This window comes from Notamacropus eugenii, chromosome 6 (assembly GCF_028372415.1).
Source record: "Notamacropus eugenii isolate mMacEug1 chromosome 6, mMacEug1.pri_v2, whole genome shotgun sequence".
Lineage (NCBI taxonomy): Eukaryota > Metazoa > Chordata > Mammalia > Diprotodontia > Macropodidae > Notamacropus > Notamacropus eugenii.
In genome coordinates, this window is record NC_092877.1 from 372,588,138 (window position 1) to 372,615,621 (window position 27,484).

At 33.8% G+C, this 27,484-nt stretch overlaps 1 protein-coding gene and 1 non-coding gene across 2 annotated transcripts in view; one reads left to right on the top strand and one right to left on the bottom strand.

Moving 5' to 3' along the window:
- Window positions 1–27,484, top strand: part of EPHA6 (EPH receptor A6) — a 673,066-nt gene that overhangs the window by 400,631 nt on the left and 244,951 nt on the right. The window lies entirely within an intron of this gene.
- LOC140512974 (U6 spliceosomal RNA) lies at window positions 14,504–14,610 on the bottom strand. Its single transcript, XR_011970021.1, has one exon. It is a non-coding gene; the product is annotated as a U6 spliceosomal RNA (small nuclear RNA).

The following is a 27,484-nucleotide window of genomic DNA, read 5'->3' on the forward strand; positions in this document are numbered from 1 at the left end:
CCTATTATTATGTACTCCTTACTGAGTTATTAATAGTTTTATAAACCTTCAAAGAATACACCTGATGCTCATAAAAACATTTATGGTGCTGCAGAATTTGGCTAAGTTGAAATACCCTGCAGTGGGAATGACCTTGTAGAAGCAATGCTGACCTGAACTTTAAAAAAATAATAAATGGAAAAATATTTTTATATACTAATGGAAATATTAAAAAGTCATAATATTGTTGCATAAAACCTTTCCCTGATGAATTTACACTTTCTAGGACTCTTTGAAAATTTGTGACATTTGGAACATTTATAACATGAAGATGCATTTGTCCCTCTGAATAAGATGTATATTTTTACATTCAGATAACTTGAGAATAGCTTGAGAATCTCTAATAATAGTCTCTGACCACTTCATCTCTGTGTCCACAGCTAACTGGCTCCTCTTTCTTTTCTGTTTCCTATAAATAAAAATATTCCCCTCAGGAGATGTCCTTGGTTTTTTTTTTCTTTACTGTCTCTGTACTATCCCTTGGTGATATCCATTCCTATATCAAGTCTATGTAGAAGACTAATATTTTGATATCTCTAACCCCAATCTCTCTCTAGATTTCCAGGTTCTTGATTAAAATAAAACATTTTCATTTTTATACTGTTACTTGGTGCTCATCATATCTAATGTCTCCCTAATCTCTCCTCGAAGAATGCAATCATAATACACAGGAACGCAAATTCTACTTAGTATACATGTCTTTTGATGTCCCTGTTCCTTACTCCTGAACTACACTTTCTGATGCATTTTTCATTGTCATTTTCCATGTCTACCTTTGTAATGAAGTAGCCAGTCGTTTGAAAGGATAAGAGATGAGGATAAGGCTTGTGATTTCATTGTTACAAGAGGTTCTTAGTTGAAAAAACAACCTCTATATTAATAGATTTGCACTTTCTCTGAAATTTATACATTCAAAGAACTACTTATTGCTCTGAGTAATTAATAACTTGCCCAGGGATATATAGCCAGTATGTGTTATATTGAAATAATTTGTATTATCTTCTGCAGTGCTTCTTACACTGTGGGGTAGTAAGTGGAAAAAGTTTAAGAAGCCCTTATGCTTTTCATAGAAGTCCTCATTTTCTACAAAAGGTACTAATGCATACACTGAAAATATTTTCTTTTTTAGATTATTTTTTTCAGTTTATAAGCTTTTATTTTCCCTCCTTTCTATCTCTTTACCTCCTGAAAAAGAAAAAAAAGCCCTTTTAATATATATATATATATATATATATATATATATATATATATATATATATATGTAGTCAAGCAAAATGAAATCCAACACTGGTCATTTAAAAAAAAATGGATCTCATCTTGTGTATTTGGTCCATCATGTCTCCATCAGGAAATATGTAGCATGCAATATCATTGGTTCATTGAAATCATAGTTCATCATTTCACTTAGCAGAATTCTTGTCTTCCAAAAATTTTATTTTAACAATAATACTTTTATTTTATAAATTGTTCTCCTGGCTCTGCTCGCTTCACTCTGCATGAGCTTATATGAGAATTCCAAGGTTTCTTTGAACCTGTTGATTTCTTCATTTTTTACAATATAGTCATAATCCATTATTTTCAAGTACCATACTATTCACCAATTGATGAATAATACTTAGTTTGCAGTTCTTTAATGGCACAAATAAATACTGCCATAAATATTTTTTGTATATGTGGATCTCTTCTCTCTTTCTTTCATTTCTTTGGCCTGGTAGCAATGTTATTATACCAAATGGTATTCACAGCTTAGTAACTTTGGGGCACCAATTCACAGCTTCACCAACAGTGTATTAAAATGTCAACTTTCCCATAGACTCTTCAATATTAGCTATTTTATTTTTTGTCAAACTTTTTCAGTCTCATGGTTATGAGGTAGAATCTCAGAGTTTCTGTAAGTATTATTGATTTGGAGCATTTTCATATGGATTTTGACCACTGGCCAAAATTGTTTTCATAGTGGCCTTTTGAAAATGCTCATTATGGGTGATATAACATGACATGACCAAGCATCAGATGAAATTATGTTTCCTGTTGCTTATAAATGCATTACAAAACAAAGTCCACTAAATTTTCTCTTTAATGAGAAGCTATGAGTCATCCTTCTATTTAACTGTAAATTTCTTTTGTTTTCTGCTTTCACATCTAGTAACAACACTTGTGTGACTGTGTGCTTATGTGTGTATGTGTGTGTGTGTGTGTGTGTGTTCTGATGCAGAGTGAAGCGAGCAGAGCTTCTAAGAGAAAAAAACAAAATATATACAACATTGCAAAAATTAATAACTGTGGAAGACAAGCATATTGATTTAAAAAAATGATCAATCATCATTCTAGTGAGCCAAAGATGTTACATAGGTGTGTGTGTAAACACATACACACACAAATATGTATGACATATTATATGATTATAGATGCAGCTTGGTGGCACAATGCATAGAGCACTGGACCTGGAATCAGAAAGACATAAGTTCAAATCTAGCCTCAGACATTACCTAGATTTAGACAAATCGCTTGATAGAAAGTATATAGAAGTTTTTTTTCTAAAATAAAATGCAAATGATAATAGTATCTATCTCCTAGGGTTGTCATGAGTATAAAATGAAATAACAGTTATAAAGCACTTAGCACAGTGCCTGACATAGAGGAAGCACTATATAAATGTTATCTATTTTGTGCATACAATACATGTACATATACACATATGTATATATATGAATGTTATGTAATATTTAATGACACAGTTTAGATTATTTCTTACAAGTAAGCCATCATTTCTAAAATATGGCATTACTTATGCTTACTCAAGCACATTACCATTTTTTTTAGGTCATGTGCAATTTTGATTCTTCTGAGATCATGGCATGCCCTGATTTACAGAAAAATACTATCATGTTGACTATGCTGATGTTCAAGAAAACCTTTGTTACAATAAGCATCTTGAGGTCATTGATTTCCTCATAAATGACATTCCTCCAGATCTTGTTGAGACAACTTGCTAATGTGGAAAGAACATTGACTATGATGCTATAATGCTGAATTTTGTTCCACAGGGTTAAAATGTTATCCCTTCATCTTACTACCAAGGAGACCTTCATCAAGTCTCTTAACCTCTACAGCAATCAGTTTCCTCATATGTAAAAGCAGATGGCTGGATTAAAACATCCTTCTTCCAATTCCTTAATTCTGTGTCCAGCTCTATATCCATTTGCTGTTTTTGTCCAACATAGATAAAGATATAGAAACGAAATGAGTGATTTACTCATAAAGCTGCATGTCATCATCTGGGGAAGCCATATTTTATTTACTTTATTAATCTAGTAAGTGTGCTTATAGAGGTTTCTTTCAAATAATCATGGAGTTGGTATATAATATGGGAAAGTAGGAAGAAAAGACGATAGGGAAGGAAGAAGGACAGAAGGAAGGAAGGAAGGAAGGAAGGAAGGAAGGAAGGAAGGAAGGAAGGAAGGAAGGAAGGAAGGAAGGAAGGAAGGAAGGAAGGAAGGAAGGAAGGAACGGAAGAAACAAACATTTATTAAGCATTTACTAGGAGCTAGATATTGGAAGCCAGCAGGGAATACAAATGTGAGCAAAAAGGTAGTTCTTGTCCTCAAGGAACTCACGTTCTAATGGAACAAGACAACAAAAATAGGAAGCTAAAAAGGAGGAAGGTAAAGAGTAGGTGAATGAGTTGTTTTGATCTCATATAATCTAACTGATTATTTTATCCATAACTCACAACAACCTAATTTCATAATGTCTGTCAGTCATTTAATATTCATTTCATATTGTACGTTTTGCACAGTATTGAGTACATGCAGATCACAGCATTGGCAGAATGTACAATAAAGGAACTACAGAATCCTTCAAGGAACTTATAGTTTTAAAATTTGAGCATCATAGTAAGTTAAGATGGGTTTCCTTAAAACTGTGTTTCCTTAAGTCTGCTAGATTGCTTCCTTTGTGGAAATACTGAGTTAGAAATGCAAAAGGTCGAATTATTTTGACTCATCCCTCCTAATTTGATTTCATAAACATGATCAAATATGTAAGTAATGAATGGTGATAGAAAGAACTTAATTTCCTATTTTAAAAAAAATTCTATAATTAAAAAAGAAATAGTTCAGCACCTCCTTACATATTATTTCCCACAAAGGCTAAAAATAGAGGTCACAACATGGCTTTACCTTTAGTATTTAATAAGTGATAAAATTTTCTATGGAACATTAGAAAATTAGGTATGTATGAATCCTCTGGAGGACAAAGAACTCTTTAAAATTCAATGGTAATTGCATTTCTCCAATATTACAGATGATTCCTGATGTATTTAATGGAATGTATCTATTACTAATTATATATATATGTATATATATACATATGTGTGTATGTATATACATATTATATATATCAGTAATTGTTGGTTTTTATGCTTCTTAAATATTGTTAATGACAAAAGAAGAACGAAATGACAAATTGTTCTACGAATAGGGAAGATAGAGCATGGAACACACTGTCCAAGTTTTGACTTAGATGAATTCACACAAAAAAATCTAGTCAATTTAGTTTATATATAAACTACTTAATATATATGTATATATATGTATATATACAGTATATATGATATATATATTAAATATATATACTAAATATTTTGTATATATAATATTATATGGAATATATACATATATATAATTATACATATATAATAATATATACCACAAAAATATAGTATATTAGTTTCAGTTGCATCTGACTCTTTGTGATCCCACTTGGGGTTCCTTTGGCAGAGATACTGGAGTGGTTTACCATTTTCTTCTCCAGGTCATTTTACAGTTGCAAAAACTAAGGCAAACCATTACATTACTTTTCCAGGGGCACACAGCTAGCTTATACTTGAAATTGTTTATCACCTCATCTTTTTATTACCCAGTATAAAACCAACTGTGACTGCATCATGTATTTCATTTGTTCAGTAGCTATGAGGAGGTAATGGTAATCCTCACAGAGTGTTAAGGAAGCTGTCTTCCCAAATCAACAAGTCCCAACGAGGGACTTGAAATAAACTAAGATTTTATTGAAACCATTCTTATCTTAATGTTTTTCACTTAAAAATGCATTTTCTCTCCCATTATTCTTCCACTGGGGAAAAAAGAAATAAAACCACTGCTACAAATATACAGAGTCAAGCAAAACAAATTCCTACAATTACCATATTCAAAGAATATGATATATGATTCTACATTCTGAGTCCATCACCTCTCCAACAGGAAGTGGGTATCATGTCTCATCATCAGACCTCTGAAATTGTGGTTGTTCATTGTTTTGGTCAGAGTTCTTAAGTCTTTCAAAGTTGGTAGTCTTTAAAATATTGCTTTTATTATATAAATTGTTATCCTGGTTCAGCTCACTTCATTTTGTCTCATTTCATACAACTGGTCCCAGGTTACTCTGAAACTATTAAAAGCATGTAATTAATTAGAGACCAAAAATTAATCTAGACCACACCCAGGTTCCCCTGGACAACGAATGAGCTAAGTAGTGATTAAAGGGGAAAGGAAGTTTAGTTGGAAGCTTTTTTTCTAAGCCTTTTAGAGAGTTTTCTCCTGATTGTTTTCTCCCATGGTGGTTTCAAAGTCCTCTCCCCAGTGAAGAGAAGTGAGCACCTCAACTAAAGAAAAAGCCTTTCCTAAAAGAAAGCATAAAGGGAGGTTCTGAGGGGAATTGTGATTCTACCCATACAAGGGTGACAGTCATTCAGAAGAGAGTCGTTATTTTTCCTTCAAAGCCAAACATCCACCCTCCTCCTCTGTTACATGCAAATTCATTTTAAAGTCAAGGGAAAATTACAGTCTATTAAATCACTAACTTATGTGCATGCCATTTAACTTTTGGGGATCTGAATTTCTTCATCTATAAAATGGAACTAGATGACCTTTAAGGTCCCATGAAGATGTGAAAATATGTTTCTATAAGATTATTTTGTATGATTCTAGTTCTATATGCATACAAATATTCCCTATTTAATGATCTGATAATAGTATAAGAAAATGAGATGAGGTTTAGCAAAAGATCATTATACTAGTAAGTATCACTTTGTTGTGGCCTGAATTTCCTTACTTGTTTTTAACTTTGTACTGCACTTGATCTATGATCTCATCAACATGGATATTATTTCCAATGGTAGAAATTTAAATTCATCCATCCTTCCTTTTTCCACAAAAAAAGTTACATGTACATTGGAAGTCTTTCTTTTAATCTTTTGAATTCCTATGAGTAACAGTGGAGATTTCCAACTTTTCAGTCCTTCTCTTGACCATTTTGCAGAAGCTCTCCATCTTACCTTCTTCTCATCCCTCAGACATCCACCTTCTTACTATATTCTTATAAAGAGCAAGGTCTTTTAATAGGCAAATTCAGCTTATCTACAAGTATCCTAAATCTCACATATTCCTGCCTTTCCTGGCATTTTCCCCCTACTATCATCCCAATCGTTCTCTAATCTTTAATTTCTTCCAAATTATTAGATCATTGCTACAAGCATGTGCAAGTCTATTCCATCCCTAAAAACTTATTTGATCCTATTCTTTTTTCCTATCATCCCATACCTTTCCTCCACAGCCCTGCTAAACTCTATGGGGGAAAAAATCTACATTAAATAACTCTATTTCCTTACCTCTCACTATGTTCTAACCCTTCTGCAGTGTCCCCTCCAAACTCATGAATTAATTGAAATTCACAGTTCCCAGTGATGTTTTAATGACCAGATCTAATGGCCATTTCTCATTTTTCGTCCTTGATCTATCTTCTCCCTTTGACACTATTGAACAGCCTTTTGTGCTAGAAAGTCTTTCCCCTCTAGGTTTTATTTTAATTTAGGGAATAAAACAAGTATTCCCATAAGAAAGTACAATAGAAATGATGATTGTACATGAAACTCATTAGATTTTTAAGAAACTGTTTTCCATTTGTTCTCTTCCCCCTTGCCCATTTTGTTCCTTCTGTATCATTTTATAGATCCATAGATTGGAACCATGCCATGGTCCTAACTGTGGCCCTAACTTAAGCTCTGCCCTGAGCTCTATTTTATTATTTCTCTGTATTCTCTACCTTGTTCATTTCATCAGTTCTCATGGTTGCAACCTTTAGGCTAATGGATTCCCAGATCTAAATGTCCACTAAATATCTTCTCATTTCCAATCTTAATACTATTACCTGCTTAGTAGGTATTTTGACATAAGTATCCTATAGACATCTCAAACACAACATATCCAACAACTTATTATCTTTCCCCTAAACCTACCTCTCTTTGGAAGTTCTCTATCAGTATTAAAAGTACTACCAGTCTTCCAGTAAACCATTTTCCCAACTAGGTGCCAACGTCAATTCTTCACTCTCACTCATCCTACTTATTCAGTTACTTGTCAATTTCTTTGCATTTCTTTCTCCAAAAAAAAAATATCTCATGTATGTCTCTAGATCTCTACTCACATAGCCATCAACATAGTTCAAGCCTTCATCTTTGGCAATGTAGAATCACTTATATTCCTGGTATAAAATTTAAATAAACATATATTTAAATCTCAAAGCATTTTAAAATTGTTATCCTCAGAGATTTAAAATCTATGATGGTTTTATATCACTTTCTCACTATCAATCCTGAGCTTATATGAAATAGAATTCTATTTCAACTCACAATGCTATAAAGGAATTATCACTTGTGATTAAACATCAACACTGCTAAATAGTTGATATATGTATTATGTTTACATGTATCCTTTGTACTGGTCAATATAAGTTGCCATCTGTCTTTTTGCATTGTATGAAAAATACCTTTGACTTTAAAGTTTGATGTTAAATATGAGTGAATACCAAAAACTTACTATGTTGGGGTTTTTTTTCAGTTTGTAGATTACTTTTGATGTGTGCATATTTTTTTAAATATTTGATCATAAGAACAGCTGCCTGGAACAGGCAAAGTGAAGGTATAGAGTAGGAAATCTAGGTGATTCAAAAACAAAACATAACAATAAAATCTATTTCCTAAGCTTATTATTTGAAAAGAATGCATTCAAGGAATAAAGAGGGGTGGAGTATTAGGAAATTCCCATTCAGGAATATTTTCCCTAAAGAAAAAAAATGGAGAATTCTCAGTGATGTGTACTATAATAAATAAATTAGCCTTTGTTTTTTTCAATTTGAATACAGTAAAAACACCTCTCACAGCTTATTTCACCATGTTTTGCGGACAATTTGGAAATTAGCTGATGTTCTAATGAGATGACTTTTTTATGTTTCCTTCTTTCCAAACCTGTTCTGTTATTCTATTGTCAGGCTTTCTATAATGGGATACTACCCACTTATACCTTCTTGATTTTCTACTTTTTACTCTGTCACAGATGCTAGCAATTAGAATTTCATTTTTGGAAGCAGTCCCATTTTAATTCCCTTTCAGTTGATTTCATTTTCAGAGATTTGTCCTTTATTACTGGCTCACTTCACCTGAACTCATTTCTACTTCCTGAAATGCATGATTCAATTAAAGTATTTTTAATTGATTTTGATATCTCCACAGTTTTCATTTTGTTGGTACTTCTTTTTTATAAATTTATACAGCAATGGAATGAACGACATGAAATAAGCATTCAAAATATCAAATATTGAAATACTGATGTATTAGTGTGCCTCAAGATCCTAGTATATCTTGGACATATGCAGTTTGATTATATAAATCTATCAGCAAGTTGTTGTTGCTGCCTAGTCATTTTTCAGTCAGACCCCACTTAGGGTTTTCTTGGCAAAGACACTGGAGTAGTTTGCCATTTCTTTCTCTAGTTCATTTTAGAGATGAAGAAACTGAGACAAACAGGATTAAATGACTTGCCCAGGGTTACACAGCTAATAAGAGTCTGAGGCCAAATTTGAACTAAGGAACAGGAGTCTTCCTAATTTCAGACCCAACACTCTACCCACTGTGCCACTTAGCTGACCTAGATGCCTGTTGTTAGTAAATAATCAAACACAAATACAACACAATGAAGTTACAAGAAGACTTGTGTTTGAATCCTGTATCAATGACTAGCTGTGAAAACTTGGACCAGTTATTTAACCTTCTTTCTCCTTTTCTTCATATGTAAAATAGGAAAATACTTCATATGTAAAATAGGGAAAATAAATAGCAGCTACCTCATGGGTTTGTTTTGAGGATCAAATGAGATTTTATATACATATATATGTGTATGCATGCATGTGTGTATATATGTATATATGGATCTATGCATAAGTAATACATACACACATACATGCATGTGTGTGTATATATATATAATGCCTTGCAAATTTTGAAGTGTTATGTGCATACTATATATAATTATTCTCTGATATTTTCTACTTTCATTGACTAAAATATAAATATCATATTCTCAGTCTCTTCCACCTTGAAAATGCCCTTTCTCTTCAATATTCCTATTAAAATGGTCCCTTTGTGTATATTTTCCAAATAATGTTTTTTCAGAAATATATGTTACATGTGAAGAATGTCCTTTCTTTCCTGCTCATATGCAACCAACATCAAAATAGCATGAGTGATTAGAAGATTTTTATCTATCTGGATCTCTCTGTTAAATTCAAAAGATGAGAAAAGAGTTTTCTTAAAATGAAGGACACTTTGCAGCACATGCATTGAGAAGATATGCATGTATCACCATTTACTGGTGTCCAATATTTCTACTGAAATGGTCTATTCTTCTATTAAAATGCAACTACTCCTTTTTTCCAGTAGAATGCATTTATATTTTCACCTTAATGCTCAAAATAGTCATGTTCAATTTTCAAAAATGTTTGGAAGAAGAATGAAGGCCTTTAAGATGTTTAACTTAAGTCAAGATCTAAAATCCAGTGAAGAAAAACAAATATAGCTGCAGAGATTAATACATCAACTTTGCTGAGAATATTTCCTAGGCTCACTTTTGTTGAATGCAATTAACATGTTTTAATGAAACCACTGAAAAACATAAAAATTATCATTATTGGCCCATTCTCAATTATTTTAGCAAGAATACCTCACGGAACCACTGTCACTTCATTTTAAGGGTTTTCAGGGAGGATAACATTCATTATATATGTAACATATAATTTAATATACATGTATATGTGTACATATAAATGTGTGTGGAGGTGCATGAAATAAAATATCATAAAGAATACTGAAGCATGAAACACAGGTAGATGGCACAATGTCTGGAGTACCAAGCCTGAGGTCAGTGAGACTCCTATTCCTGAATTCATATATGGCCTCAGACAACTATTAGCTGTGTGATTCTGGACAAAACATTAACCCCATTTGCCTCAGTTTCCTCACCTGTAAAGTGAACTGGAAAAAGAAATGGAAAACCACTTCAGTATCTTTGCCAAGCAAACTTCAAATGGGGTGATGAAGAGTTGGACTCAACTGAAAAAACTGAGAGATATAACCGTTAAAATATGTTCTTGGAAGCATTTTTTACTAAGTTATTTTGTTGTTGTTTTAATGTTGTTAAATTTCACCTCTTCTACATCTCATTATTTTATTACTCAATTAAGATTAGCAACAGGATCTGACATATTTTCTATGTATTTTTAATTTAATAATTTGGATGGATCTCCATCAGGTACATAAGTATTTTAATTTCCCCTTTTCATTTTCTCCATTTGAGATAGGAAAACTTCTTCCACCATTATAACTCTAATAAATATCAATTCTTAAATGTTATGTTTAATATTTTCCGATTCCCTTTTTTCATAATGTTTGTGTTATTGTTGTTATTTACTTTCCTTTTAATACTAAGTAACGTAAAGGTTTAAGGAATAATTTAAAGTGCAACAAGTAAAAATGCAAGATTGCTATTTCTCTAATATTATATATAAGATTATTAAAAATCTGGAAAAGTAAAGCAAATGCTACAGAAAGTTTGTCTTCTTTGGTATTAATAAATATGTAATTTATCATATATTTTATAGACTGTTTTACATGTCTGTGTATGAGCGTGTGTGTGTGTGTGTGTGTTAGGAGCTTACAAACTATGGAAGAAAAACCTATTACTCAAAGATTATTTCTAATTAATATTTAGTCCAGCTAAACAAGCTTAAAGGGGTCAAAATGGGGAAATTAAACTTTTTTTTTTTTTATTAATTTTTTTATTTTTTTTAATGTTTAACAATCACTGCCATACAATTGCGATTTTATCCCTCCCCACCCACCCCCCACTACCTCCCTCCCTCCCCACGACTGCATACAATTCTGTATAGATTCTACATATACTTTCCTATTGAGTATATTTTCACTATCGTCATGCTATGTAGTCAGACTAAGATAAATGAAAGAATCCGTATAACAAATCAGAACATGATACACAAACAGATACACATACACAGACATGATCTGCTACATTATGTGAGTGACTTCCATATTTCTCTCTCTGAGTGTGGAAGGCTTTTTGCCTTGAGGTCCACCATTGGGATTTTTTTTTTTTTTTCAGAAGTTCTTGTGTTATTACAAAAATCTAAGTCTACCAGAAAAAACTCTCACACACTGTGGTTGTTGCTGTGCATAAAGTTCTCCTGGTTCTGCTCCTTTCACTCAGCATCAGGTCATATAAGTCCTTCCAGGCCTCTCTGAAGTCTTCTTGTTCATCATTTCTTATGGCACAATAGTACTCCATTACATTCATATACCATAATTTATTCAGCCATTCCCCAATTGATGGACATCCCCTTGACTTCCAGTTTTTGGCAACTACATAGAGTGCTGCTATAAATATTTTTGTACATGTGGGACCCTTTCCCATTTTTATGATCTCTTGGGGATATAGTCCTAGTAGCGATATTGCTGGGTCAAAGGGTATGCACATTTTTGTAGCCCTTTGGGCATAGTTCCAAATTGCTCTCCAGAATGGTTGGATGCGCTCACAGCTCCACCAACAATGAATTAGTGTTCCAACTCTCCCACATCCTCTCCAGCATTTATCATTTTCTTGTTCTGTCATGTTTGCCAATCTTATAGGTGTGATGTGGTACCTCAGAGTTGTTTTGATTTGCATCTCTCTAACCAATAGTGATTTAGAGCATTTTTTCATATGATTATAGATAGCTTTAATTTCTTCCTCTGAAAATTGCCTGTTCATATCCTTTGACCATTTATCAATTGGGGAATGACTTGTATGATTATACATTTGGGTCAGTTCTCTATATATTCTAGAAATGAGGCCTTTATCCCCGAGCTTAGCTGTAAAAATTTTTTCCCAATTTACTACATCCCTCCGGATTTTGGTTGCATTGGGTTTGGTTGTGCAAAAACTTCTCAGTTTAATGTACTCAAAGTTATCCATTTTGCATTTCATAATGCATTCTATCTCTTCTTTAGTAAAGAATTCTTCCCTTCTCCATAGATCTGATAAATACACTATTCCTTGCTTCTCCAGTTTATTCATGGTATCAGTCTTTATACCTAAATCATGTACCCATTTGGACTTTATTCTTGTGTACGGTGTCAGGTATGGGTCTATGCCTAATTTCCGCCACACTGTTATCCAGTTTTCCCAGCAATTTTTGTCAAACAATGAGTTCTTATCCCAGAAGCTGGGGTCCTTGGGTTTATCAAACAGAAGGTTGCTATATTCCTTGCCTACTGCATCTTGAGTGCCAAGTCTATTCCACTTGTCTACCTCTCTGTTTCTTAACCAATACCAAGTGGTTTTGATAATTGCTGCTTTATAGTACAGTTTAAGGTCTGGTAGCGCTAGGCCACCTTCCCAAGCATTTCTTTTCATTAGTCTCTTTGATATTCTGGACCTTTTGTTTTTCCAAATGAATTTTGATATTATTTTATCCAGCTCTAGAAAGTAATTGTCTGATAGTTTAATTGGTATGGCACTAAATAAGTATATTAATTTGGGTAGAATTGTCATTTTTATTATATTAGCACGGCCTACCCATGAGCAACTAATGTTTTTCCACTTACTTAAATCTGACTTTATTTGTGCAAAAAGTGTCTTGTAATTGTGTTCATATAATCCCTGGGTTTGTTTTGGCAGGTAGACTCCTAAGTATTTTATACTGTCTACCCTAACTTTAAATGGGATTTCTCTTTCTATCTCTTGCTGTTGAACTTTGTTGCTAATATATAGGAATGCAGAGGATTTGTGTGGGTTTATTTTGTACCCTGCAACTTTGCCAAAGTTGTTTATTAATTCAAGTAATTTTTTACTTGAATCTCTGGGATTCTCTAGGTAAATCATCATATCATCTGCAAAGAGTGATAACTTAGTTTCTTCTTTGGCTATTCTAATTCCTTGAATATCTTTATCTTGTCTAATTGCTACAGCTAACATTTCTAGTACCATATTGAATAATAGTGGTGATAATGGACAACCTTGTTTCACCCCTGATCTTATTGGGAATGCATCTAGCTTATCCCCATTGCATATAATGCTTGCTGAAGGTTTTAGATAGATACTGCTTATTATTTTATGGAAAGTTCCCTTTATTCCTACGTTCTCCAATGTTTTTAGTAGGAATGGATGTTGTATTTTGTCAAAAGCTTTTTCTGCATCTATTGAGATAATCATGTGGTTTTTGTTAGCTTTGTTGTTGATGTGGTCGATAATGCTAATAGTTTTCCTAATATTGAACCAGCCCTGTAGTCCTGGTATGAATCCTACCTGATCATAATGTATTAATCTCGTGATAAGATGCTTTATTCGTTTTGCTAAAATCTTATTTAAAATTTTTGCATCTATATTCATTAGGGAAATTGGTCTATAATTTTCTTTCTCTGTTTTGTCTCTTCCTGGTTTGGGTATCAAAACCATATTTGTATCATAGAAAGAATTTGGAAGGACTCCTTCTTCCCCAATTTTCAAGAATAGTGTATGTAGTATTGGAATTAACTGTTCTTTAAATGTTTGATAGAATTCACTTGTGAATCCATCTGGCCCTGGAGATTTTTTCCTAGGGAGTTCATTGATGGCTTGTTCAATTTCTTTTTCTGAGATGGGGTTGTTTAAGTATTCAACTTCCTCTTCTGTTAATCTGGGCAATTTGTATTTTTTAAAATATTCATCCATCTCGTTTAGATTATCGAATTTGTGGGCATAAAGTTGGGCAAAGTAGTTTCTAATTATTGTTTTAATTTCCTCCTCATTGGAGGTAAGTTCACCCCTTTCATTTTTAATGTTAGTAATTTGGTTTTCTTCTTTCTTTTTTTTGATCAGATTAACCAAAGGTTTATCAATTTTATTAGTTTTTTCATAAAACCAACTATTGGTTTTATTTATTAATTCAATAGTTTTCTTTATTTCAATTTTATTAATCTCTCCTTTGGTTTTCAGTATTTCTAATTTGGTATTTACTTGGGGATTTTCAATTTGTTCTTTTTCTAGCTTTTTCAACTGCAAGCCTAAGTCATTGATCTCCTCTTTCTCTATTTTATTTATGTAAAAATATGGAACGCTTCACGAATTTGCGTGTCATCCTTGCGCAGGGGCCATGCTAATCTTCTCTGTATCGTTCCAATTTTAGTATATGTGCTGCCGAAGCAAGCACGGGAAATTAAACTTTAATGAGAACTGATAAGTAGCGACAGGAACATCTTTCAGGTTAAACGAGCAACGTTAGATTTCTTGAAAAATAAAAATCATACCTGCTTTGGACTATTACAGAAAGAACAAACTTTACCGCTCTTGACATAGGAAGGAAGATCTGAGGCCAATGTTACGAAGAAATTAATAAAAATAAGAGCTATTCAAAGCAGGAGATTTTAAAATAAAAGATATATATACATATATTTTTTTTAATTCATTGCCTATGGTAATATTTTATACAATGTCCTTTGAGGGTTTAAAGAAGGAGATAAATGCATCTATCTAGAGTGATTCCTGGACCATATTCAGGGTGACAAACAGACTCCTGCTGCAGAAAAAAAAGTATATTTCATTTCATTGGGCTAAGCTATGATAATTCTCCAACAATATCAACAACAAAAATTGCAGGGATCTTTTTTTCAAACTCATCAGCTCATCCAGTTATGAATCTTGCCCAAATCTCCCTCCAGATTAAAACTTTGTCAAGACTCTACCATACCTTCAAGCTATTGTCTCGTATAGTTCTTCTTCCTGTCTTAAACAAACTCCTTGAAAAAGTTGTCTGAACGCAATGCCTCCACTTCCTCTCTTCTCATTCACTTCTTAATATTTTCAAACTGAGACTTTCTGACTTCACTGCTCAACTGAAACTGTTCACTACAAAATTACCAATGATTTCATAATTGCCAAATTCTAGGGTCTTTTCTTAACCCTAATCCTCCTTAACCTAGCATTTAACACTGTTAACCATGCTTTCCTCTTAGGTATTCCATGTTGCTTGAATTACAATGACACTAGTCCCCGGGTTCACCTCCTACCTGTCTGGCTCATTATACACTCATTTTCTGGCTCATTATACACTCATTAACTATGGGTATTTCCCAAAGTTCTATTCTGGACATTCTTCTCCTCTCCCTGTCTTAGTGACCTCATTAGCTTCCATGAATTTAATTATTACCTGGAGGTAGACAAGTTCCAGATCTCAAAATCCCCTACTCTACTCTAAGTTTCAGTGCTACATTTATCAATTGTCTACTGAATATATTAAAATAGATATACCAGAAACATTTTAAACTCAATATGGCTAAAACTGAATGCATTATTTTTGCTCTTTTCTTCCAAACTCTGTACTCATCCAAATATGCCTATTTCCCTTGTAGGAGCCTACATTTCCAGTCTCCCAATCTCATTGCCTCAGCATTACCTTAGACTCCTCGTGCTTGCTATCTCCACGTATCCAATCAGTTGCCAAATCTTGTTGTTTCTGCCTTCCCAATATCTCTCAGACCCAAACTCTTTTCTCCACTCACAACTCATTCACAACAGCTCCTGATATGGTACAGGCCCTCATTACTTCTCTCCTAGATTATTACAACAGCCTCCTAACTAAAGGCGCTGCCACAAATCTCTCCTTATTGCATATCCATCCTATATACTGTTGCAAATATAATCTTTCTTGAGCATATATCTGACCATATGACCACACACACACACACACACACACACACACACACACACATACACATATACCTCAACCAGCTGTAGTAAATTCTTATCTCCTCTACCATAAAATACAAAGTGTCTGGTTTAGTTTTTAAAGCTTTATGCAGTCTGATCCCAACCACCTTTCCCATCCATCTATGTTTTGGTCTTCCTAGTCATCAATGACGTAAGAAAATAGCTCTTCACTGAGAAAGTAAGAATCTATGATCTTTCTTTTTCCCCCATCTGCTCGTTTTCCCAGTCAATTGTTTGACTTTTGAGCTTTGTTAAGTGGAAGGCTCCAAAAGCAGCCTCGACTTCAACAGTGGCTGCAGCTACCCAGGACCATGATCCCATCTCAGCCTGGTGAGAGAGACCTCTCCCATTGAACTTTGAGGCTATTTTTAGCATTTGTGGATTATAAGTTTGGACCTGCCAGCAATTCCGTCCCCCAAGACCTGTTCCTACTTAGTCTGTGCCAAACTGTACTCCACTGCCAGCCTGGTGCAATAGACCCTTCCCATTGACCTTCCATATTGTCTTGGGCTGCAAATTTGCTTCAGTCTGTCATTTTGTAGCTTCTGCTGATCTAGAATTTGTTTAGAGTCATTTTTACAGATTTTTTGAGGAGTTTGGGAGGAGAGCTGTAGCAGGCCCCTGTTTCTACTCTGCCATCTTGGATCTACTCTTATGATCTTGCTTTTTTAAAAGAGTCCCTGACCTTAAAAAATTTATGTTCTATTGAAGAAATATTTGTGTACATATAATAAGATATGCAAATGTATGTCATTTAAGACGAACTAAAAACTGGGATGGTCAGGAAAGGTCTTATGTAGGAGATGTCTACTGAGCTTTATTTTGAAAAGAACTTCTAAGCAATGGAATTTTAAAAAGGGGAACCATCCTGAGATAGAAGATCATCTATTCAGAGGCATAAAGACAGGAGATGAATGTAATCTAGAAGGAAAAGCTATTAGAATTGAGGCTATATGAAATAAAACTAAAAAAGTCAGTAGGAAATAAATAAAGGAGGTCCTTAAATGCTAGGTTTATGACTTGACATTTTATACTTGAAGCAATGAGAAGTGTTTTTAGAATCACAGTTAGGCCGCTGTGTAGAAGGTGTAATAGAGAGGGAGATGACACTGGAACTGGGGAGGTTAATTAAAAGGTTATTGTAATGGTTCAGGCAAAATGTGATTATAATCTGAACTAGTCTGATATGTAGAGAAACAAGACTTGGTAACTGAATGGATTTTGAGCCAAATAAAGAGTCAAATGAATCTTAGTTTCTAAACCTGAGTGACAGGAAGAACAACGAATTCCTCATCAAACATGAAGAAGTTAAATAAAGGAACAAGTTTTAGGAGGATGACAATGAGTTCTGTTTTGGACATGTTGAGTTTGGAATATTAAAGGAGCACCTATGTGAGCATGTCTAGTGGTCAGCTGGTCATGTGTAATCACAGTTCTGGAGAGAGTCAAGGACTGGACTTATAGATACAGAAGTCATCTCCATAGAAATGACAGTCAAACACCTATGGGAGTGAGTGAGAATTCCAAGATACAGAGTATGACATAAGAGGAGTAAAAAGAGAGCCATGGGGGAATTCTCACACTTAGTAGATAGGACATAGGGGATGTTCCTGATAAAGAAAAAAGGTTGAACAATGGACTAGGAAAATCAAGGAGAAGTAGGATCACAAATTCCCAATCTCTATGAAATAATGTCTTTCAAAAATTTATCATCAAGGTATGTAATCATAGAACAAATTTCTGCTAGGCACATGTTCTTTGTTCACTCCACTATTGGTATGTCACAGCACTTTGGAGATCTAAACCTATGACTTTTAAAAATCATGTGTTTTCCGGACAGAGCCAAGATGGCAGAGGCAAAGTAGAGTCTTGCTAGAGCTCTCCTCTCAAACCTAGTCAAAAAGCTGTAAAAATGACTCTCAACAAATTCTGGAACTTCAGAACCTACATAATGAAGAAGTAAAGCAAATCTCCAGCCCAAAACAGCTTAGAATGTCCACAGGAAGCCTCTATCATGCCAGGATGGAAGCAGAGCTCATGGGCTGCCCCAGAACAGATGGGACCTGAGCAAGCCTCAGGAGGACTAAACCACTGGCATCTGTGGTAGATTCCAGGTCTCACAACCCCAAAACACCTAGGACAAATTGATAGGTCAGTGGAAGAAACCTGTCAGACCTGTGTGAGAGAGTAGAGTGATCTAGCCTCAGGTCCAGGGTGGCAATGGGGGTGAAGGAGCCAGGGGAAGCCATAGCAACAGCAATGGCATTCTCAACTGCTGCTTCTGGAGCTCTAGACACACAGATTGTTGGAGGGATCAAGCAGCTGCCAGTATACCCCCCTCCCCCCCATCTTCACTGGAAGCACAGAATCATCCTGACAAAGTGCTCAAAAGTCAAATAAATGACTGGGGAAACAAGAAAAAACTGGGGGAAAAAATCAGACTATAAAAATCTTACTTTGGTGACAAGGAAGATCAAAACACACAAGCAGAAGAAGACAACAAAGTCAAAGCTCCTATATCAGAAGTCTCTAGGAAAAATATGAATTGGTCTCAGGCCATGGAAGAGCCCAAAAAGGATTTTCAAAAGTAAGTAAGAGAAGCAGAAGAAAAATTGGGAAAAGAAATGAGAGTGATGCAAGAAAATCATGAAAACCAAGTCACCTGCTTGCTAAAGGGAATCCAAAAAATGCTGAAGAAAATAACATCTTAAAAAATAGACTAGCCCAAATAGCAAAAGAGATCCAAAAAGTCAATGAGGAGAAGAATGTGCTAGGAAGCAGAATTAGCCAGATAGAAAGGAAGGTTCAAAAACTCATTGAAGAAAATAATTCCTTAAATATTAGAATGGAGCAGATGGAACTAATGACTTTATGAGCAATCAAATAATTATAAAACAAAACCAAAAGGATGAAAAAATAGCAGATAACGTGAAATATCTCACTGGAAAAAAAAATTGGCCTGGAAAATAGCTCCAGGAGATATAATTTAAAAATTATTGGACTACATAATGTTTTAATGTTATTATGAAAATAGTTTTGATCTTTGAGTTATCTTCAGAGGATCTGAAGGATCTGTGAGGATCCTCAGACAGCACTTTGAACACCCCTCACCTACTCTTTTCCAAGGCTAGTTCTATCCCTCTAGAACTACAAATGCCAGGATACCCTTCAAAACTATTACTTTTGCCAATGGGGAAGTCAGTCTGAACTCATCTAAATACCCTGTTACACTTATAGTATCTAAATTGTTCATTCATATATGTATTCATCCATTCAATGCTTGTTAAGCAAGTACTCTGTACAAGGTCCAATATTAGGTCCTGAAAATACACAGAAAGTGATTACTTTCAAGGAATCTAGTAATAGAGATAAGATTACACTAATGGTAAATAAGGTAGAAGGTGATGGCATGATAGGAGAGGTAAAAAGTGCTGTCTTTATTAAGAGGATATTACTTTTTTGGCATAAAAGAATCAATGAAGGCTCTATAGGGAAAAAAACAAATTCTATCTTGTCTTTGAAGAATGGGTAGAAATTGAACAGAATTCAAAATGATAGTGGATATAGAGAAAGGAGACGACATCCTAGACAAGGGGAGCAGCAAACACAACATTTAGGGTGCAGGGAATAATTAGTTTGTCTAATACAGGGATAGAACCTGTAGACTTAAGGACACATATTGCCCTCTAGGTCCTCAAGTGCAGTCCTTTGAATGCAAACTTAACAGAATAAATCACCCATTAAAGAATCTGTTTTATGAAATTTGGATTCAGTCAAAGGGTTGCACTTGAAGACCTAAGGGCCACATGTGGCTTAGAGGCTGCAGGCCCCACACCCCTGTTCTAGTCGATAAGAACTCTGAAAGGCTGTAATGAAAGATGTTATTGTTATATTGTACAAGCCTTGTCAAAGGAATTTGGATATTGTTGCAATCCAATAGATATTTATTAAGTGCCTAGTGCCACAGTGCCAGGCACTGTGCTATTCAGTAAGTAATGGGGAAGCACTGAAGATTTCTGTACAGCAGGATATTATGTTCAGAGCTAACTAGCAGTAATGTACAGAATATGCTTGAAGGACAGAGACTAGCGTCAGAAAGGCCTATTAGAAGATTATTTTAATAGTCCAGTTCAGAAATCTCAAAATTCTGAAATAGGGTGATAATAGATAAATGGTATATAAAAAGATTTCTCTTTTTTTTTTTAGAGGAGGAAAGACTTGTAAGTTCATCTGTGTGAACAATTTCTTACACAGAAATTAACCTCACTGATGCATATATCAGTAACACTCATATGACGGATAGCCTTACAAAGCAGCACTATCTAATCACTGCAAGTTGCTTCTCCAGATTTCTTTTGCCACTATGCCTCAGTCACCACATTGAGGAAAGGCTCAAGCTGAGTCATACTTCATTTCCCCAGATTTGCCACCATTGCTCAGTTACCTTTTCTATTCTCCACTGTGACCTCCTTCTCCCATAGGTCAATTCTTCTCAGGACCTCCATTTGGAGTAAGTGCCTAGATTGATAAGTCTACATTCTCAAGACTTTGTTGTCATGCTTCTCAAGTCTACCCACACTCACTTTTCAGTTCCTTTTTATGTATTGTAATACATATTATAAAGTGTTATAGTTATAATGTAAATTACTAGAGGGCATAGACTGTCTTTTTGTCTTTATTTATATCCACAACACTTATCACAGTTCTTGGCACATAGCAAGTACTTTACAATTGCTTCTCAATGTGAAAGATGTCACTTGCCCACCGTATTCTTACATCTTACATCATAGCCAGGACTTAGACCTAGGTTTTCCTGATTTAGTCAACTTTAGATCTGGTTTAGTTGTTATACACTTTAGATTTTTTTTAGAGCTGAATTAATTTATATTAGAATAACTAAAAGGAAATTATTTTATTTAGATATTTTCAAAATTTGAAAGTGGCTTCTGCTATAAAGTTAGAGCCAAAAATTTGTATATTATCCTCATAAGAATTCTGCAACACATTTTGAAAGGATTTGAAACTTATCTGAGTCTTTGAGTCCTAAAGCTTGTTTAGCGTTAGAATTATGGTTTTGATTTTCTGTTCTGTTAATGGTTTGTTTGTTTTTTGCTTAGTTCATACATGTCACACAAGGAAAGATAACAGAATTTCCATGCCATTTTTCCTATTATCTTACTTTCTTTGTGTTTTGGATGTAAACTTTATGTATAAGTTTACAAATAAAGAATATGAAAATGCATTTTATCTGTGATAATGGATTATTAGTAATGGCAAGTTATCTATACTAGCTAGTCAGCATGACACAAATATGGCCAAAATGATGACCTTCATTCCCAGTTACCTTTATTGTTATCCATGGCCACAAAATGAATTCCTGGGTAATAAGAGAACTGGACAGAAAAATATGAATGAAACAGTACAAATTCGTCACTACCAGAAAAGCAATTGTAAACATATGCTCTGCTGACATAGAGTCGTTTATACCATTATTTATGTGACAGAAATACATTTCACATTCATGTACAAAATTAATGTTTATGTGTATTATATTTTTATGCAACCAAAGAAACATGAAATTTTAAAAATAAACTGATGCATGTTAAGTATTCAAGGAATAAATTCTCTGGTAGTATTTGGTAGCAAGCACTATAGCAAACTGAAATCAGCCATGTAACACAAAGCAAGTCCTTTTCTAGTGGTCAATCAGTTACTGTTGTTTTCAAAAAGAACAAAGTACGATCATGTTCACATAGAAGAAATGGTTCATGGAATTTTTATATTTCCTCACAAATGATTGCTCTAGGAATTAGTTATATTTATGTAGATACAATTATAATTATATACAGTAAATACATAATGTATTTATAATGTGTCATATATAATATATAACATTTATATCATTAATATATAATTATAGCCTGGGATATGTGAACAGTGGGTAACTTTATTCGGGAAAAAATTTCCTCAATTGAGCAATGTAAATGTAGCTTAAATTTTGAAGGAACTTAAAAAAAGAACTTAGATATATTCATGTTATCAAGTTTAGATTGCAATTTCTTAAAAGATTTTGTATATAATTCATTGGCTTTGTACCCTATCCAATATATGCCAAATTCCCAGGATTGTACTGCAACCAACTTTAACCAGCTCACTACAGTCAGTGGTTATTTCCATTGTGAGCATTTACATATCAGAAATCAGCAAATGTTTGATATGTTGTTTTGTTGATTGCCCTAGATTTAGGAATGTGATGAAGAAAATGGTAATAATTTAGATTAATTTAGATTAAACTTCAAAGTGTGCCCAGCAAATATTTTTTTCAGAGTAAGTCATTGATTATTTACCAGTATACCACTGCAATACCTATAAAACTTAAATTAACAAATTGTATTTTAAATGTGAGCAAGTACTGGTTTTCAAAAGAACTTCCTTCTATGATGGCTACAAATCAAATGTGCATTATTAGTATATGAGTAATATGAAAAAATATAAGAATAGTAATAAAGACACATGTAAGATTCACAAGATTATTGGATTCATGCTCTTATCATGGTTGGTATCATAATAAATTTGAAACACACTAATCTCAACCAATATCCCAGAACTCGAAATGGATATAAGGTACAAATATGAGTAAAGATCGAGGAAATACAGTGGAAAAGAGAATACTAAAGGGATTTTAATTAATTCAAATGAAAAAGTGAAGAAAGATACTAACAGGTTTTTATCTTTTATTTTGTTTTGTTATTCAGTCATTCAGTGCTGTTCAGCTCTCCATGACCCCATGTACCATAGGCATGCTGGGCCCTTCTATTCTCCACTATCTCTTGAAGTTTCAGTTCATTCTTGCTATTTCCATGATACTATCTATCCATCTAGTCTTTTTTTGCCCCTTTTTATTTTGCCATCAGTCTTTCTCAACACCAGAATCTTTTACAGTGAGTTCCATCTTCTCATTATGTGGACAAAGTATTTAATTAAGCAGAATGCCTGCTCCTGGTGGCTGTTCTGAAGCACAGCAAGTTTTGGCTTTTGGAGGATGCTTGTCCACCAGCACATGTAGTGGTTTTCTGATTTTTATAGAAGAGGAAGTCTTTAACCAAAGATAGTGTCTTTGTAGTAAATGAATGCTGTACTACTAGGTGATTGACTCTTGTTTATCAAATTCATTCCATTGATCAGTTTTTCTATGTTTTAACCATTACCAAACTATGCTAACTACTATTTTGAAGAAATTTCAAGGGCTAGTATTGCTAGGCCTTTTTCATAATGACTTTATTCCTTATTTCCCTTGAGACTTTTAATCTGTCATTCCTCCAGATGAACTGTGGTTTTTGTTTATGTATTTAACCCCATAAAACAATCCTCTGGGAATTTGATTGGTATGAAATAGATCTATAAGTAATTTAGAGTATTTTCATTTTTATTCTATTAGCCTAGGTCATTTGGAAGTAATTAATATCTATGAAAGTATTTATCTTCCTTTCTTTTTTTCTAGGCAACACTTTTTTAATTTAGTATTTCATTTTTCTGCAGTTACATGTAAAAGCAATTGTAGCATTCATTTCAAAAACTTTGAGTTCCAAATTCTCTCCTTTCCTCCTTCTTCATCCCATCCCACCCCTCACTGAGAAGACAAGCAATTCAATATAGGTTATACGTGTGTAGTCATGCAAAATACTACCATAATAGTCACGTTGTGAAAGAAAACATAGATAAAGAAAAACCTCAGGAATAATTTTGATAATTTATAAATTGGAAAATGGCGCTCATTTTCTCTGTGTTTGAGAAATGAGGTCTTTTATCAGAGAAACTTATTTGAAAAAAATTTTTCATGCTTAGTATTGATATTTATATTTCCCTCCATCTCATTCCCTCCATTTATTCTATTCTGTCTCTCCTTTCACCCTATCCCTGATCAAAAGTGGTTTGCATATGATCATGCCTTCCCCAATCTACCCTCCCTTCTATCATTCCCCTTCTCTTATCCCCTTCTGCCTACTTTCCTGTAGAGTAAGATTGATTTCTATACCCTAATAAGTGCATAATTTATTCCCCCTTTAAACTAATTCTGATGAGAGTAAGGTTCATTCACTTCCCTCTAGGTCCCCCATCTTCCCCTCCACTGTAAAAGTTTTCTCTTGTCTCTTTTATGTGAGATAATTTACCCCATTCTGCCTCTCCCTTTCTTTTTCTACCTGTACATTCATCTCTCAATCCTGAATTTTATTTTTAAAATATCCTCCCTTGATATTCAACTCACACCTGTGCTCTCTATCTACATATGCTCCTCCTAACTACCCTTACAATGAGATGGGTCTTATGAGTTACAAATATCATCTTCCCATGTAGAAATGTAAACAGTTTAACTTTAATAAGTCCCTTATGATTTCTCTTTCCTATTTACCTTTCTAATGTTTCTCTTGAGTCCTATGTTTGAAACTCAAATTTTCTATTCAGGTCTGGTCATTTCTGAAGAATTCTTGAATTCCTCTATCTCTTTGAATGTCCAATTTTTTCTCTTTTGCATTTTACTTTGTTTTGCTTAGTAGGTGATTCTTGGTTGTATTCCTAGTTCCTTTGCCCTCCTGAATATCATATTCTAAGACCTCTAATATTTTAATATAGAAACTGCTTGATCTTGTGTTATCCTGATTGTGACTCTACAATACTTTAATTGTTTCTTTCTGAATGCTTGTAAAATTTTCTCTTTGACCTGAGAACTCTGGAATTTGCCTAGAATATTCCTGGTACTTTTCATTTTGGGATCTCTTTCAGGAAGTGGTCAGGAATTCTTTGAATTTCTGTTTTATCCTCTGGGTCTAGAATAGCAGGGCAATTTTCTTGATAATTTTTTGAAAGATAAGGTCTAGACTAAGAGATGTTTCACTTTGTCTTCTACTTTCTCATTCCTTTGGTTTTGTTTTATTGTTTCTTGATTTCTCATAAATTTAATAGCTTCCATTTGCTCCTCTACCTCTCTTACTTGATTTTGAATTCTTGTATGGCCTGAGACCAATTCATGTGTTTCTTGGAGGTTTTGGATATAAGAGCTTTAACTTTTTTGTCTTCTTCTCAGTGTGTGTTTTGATCTTCCTTGTCATCATAGTAACTATAGTCAGAGTTTTTTCTTCCTGTTGTAGACTCACTTTCCCAGGCTATTATTTGACCTTTTGATTCTTTGTTATGATAGGGCTCTGCTTCCAGAGTAGAAGGCAAACTCTCTCAAGTTTTAGGGCTTTGTGCAGCTGTTTTCAGAGACACTTCTAGGGACTTGTAAGTTTTGGTTCTTCCAAGGTGGTATGATCTAAGGAGATGTGTTTACTACTCACCCACCCTGTTTTCTGATCTTGTGAGCACTGCCCTGAAACTGTGAGAAGAATCCTCCCTCCATTGTGACCACAAGTTTTTCTATGATAGTGTTCTTCCTCATCCTGGGATTCCCACCTAGGACTGCAACCTTGATCCAAGTGTGGACAAAGCAACGGAGTCATGCCCCATTGCTCACAGAAGACTCCTCTAATTTCCAGATCAGTTGTTGGATCCTTTCCTGTTTGTGGGCTAAGAGTTCAGAAAAGCAGTCACTTCTGTTGTTGCTATTTGCTGCTATTATTCCTTGTGGCTGGGACTGTGCTGGGGTATCCCTCAATGTACTGAGCTCCACTCTCACCCAGGTGCAACAGACTTTTCCTGTTGACCTTCTAAGTTATTTTTGGTGTCTGTGGGCTAACAAGTCTGGAAATCTCAATTGCTGCCAATGATTCAGTTGCCATGAGGTCTGCTCTGGGTTTTCTGGAACCAGGTTTGCTTTCCATAGGTCTATGACAGCATGGCCTGAGTTGGACTGTAAATCTTTCTCACCCTGAGGCAACAGACCTTTGTTGCCAACTTTCCAAGTTTTCTTGGGCTGTAAATTTGTTTCAGTTTGTCTTGTTGTGGATTCTACTTCTCTAGAATTTGTTTTGAATCATTTTTTAAAGTATTTGGGAGTGTTGGAGGAAGAGTTTAGGTGAGTCCCTGCCTTCCACCATCTTGGTTCCACCATCCTTCCTTCATTTCTGTAAAGACTATTTTGTTATTTTATTCTTATATAATGATTGTTTCTTGATAGATATCACCAATGTATTTTATAAACTATCTAGTTATTTTGAATTGAATTACTCTCTCTTCTTGATGGATTTTGTTGATAATATATTGAAAGGCTATTGATTTTCTAGTTTTATTTTACTTATATCTTGCTACTTTACTGCAGCAAGCAATCATCCAACTTATTCTAGCTAAATCTCAGATATTCTCTAAGCAAACTATAATAGAATCTGTTAAAAAGTAATACATTTCTTGTCTGTGTTTAGTCTCTTAATTTCATCTTATTGCAATGGCTAGCATTTTTACAGGTTAATCAAATAATAGAGGTTACAATGAACATCACTGCATTAATCTAATTAGAAAGACTTTTATTTTCTCCCCATTACAAATAATGGTAGCACTTGCATTTAGGTAGATAATTGTTTACCATGTTAAAGAAAGATTTACTTATGTTTCTGCTTTTTAGTGCTTTCAACATAAGTCGGTTTTGCATTTTTTGAGAACTTCTACTGCCTCTAAGTGCTTTTCATTTTGTCATTAATATTGTTCAATATATTTAGCTTTTCCCCTATTGAACCAATCTTGCATTCTTCATATATATATCCAATGTTACTATATTTTGCTAATATAGTATTATTATATTATGATATATAATTACATCACATTATTATATATTACAACATAATATATCACATATTATATTTTTGCATCAATAGTCATTAGAGATAGTATTCTAAACTTTTTTCTCTCCTTTTCTCTTCTGAGCATGAATATTAGTACAAAATTTATTTCATTGATTGAATTTAGTAATGCCTTATTTCTCTATTTTTCTAAAGATTTTATTTAATAATACAGTTAAATCACCTTTGAATATCTGAAAGAATTCAATTGTAAACCCAGCTGAGCTTGGGGTTTTATTGAGGGGCATTCTTTTATGGCTTATTCAGTTTCTTTATCTCAGATGAGTTTATCTGAATTATCAATTTTTGTGTGTTTTATTCTATGTTTTATATCTTATTTTTGCAAATAGCATTTTAAAAATATTTTGCTATTTTATTAAAAATTTTTACAAATACATATCCATGTTATCTATTTTGTAGCCATAATTAGACAAATCATAATTCTTTTCAATTTCTTATAATTTTCTTAGTCTTTATCTGTTGTAATTCCTCCTTTGTTATATTGCTTTTGTTAATTTGATTTTATCTTTTTTGATGTGATTAGATAAT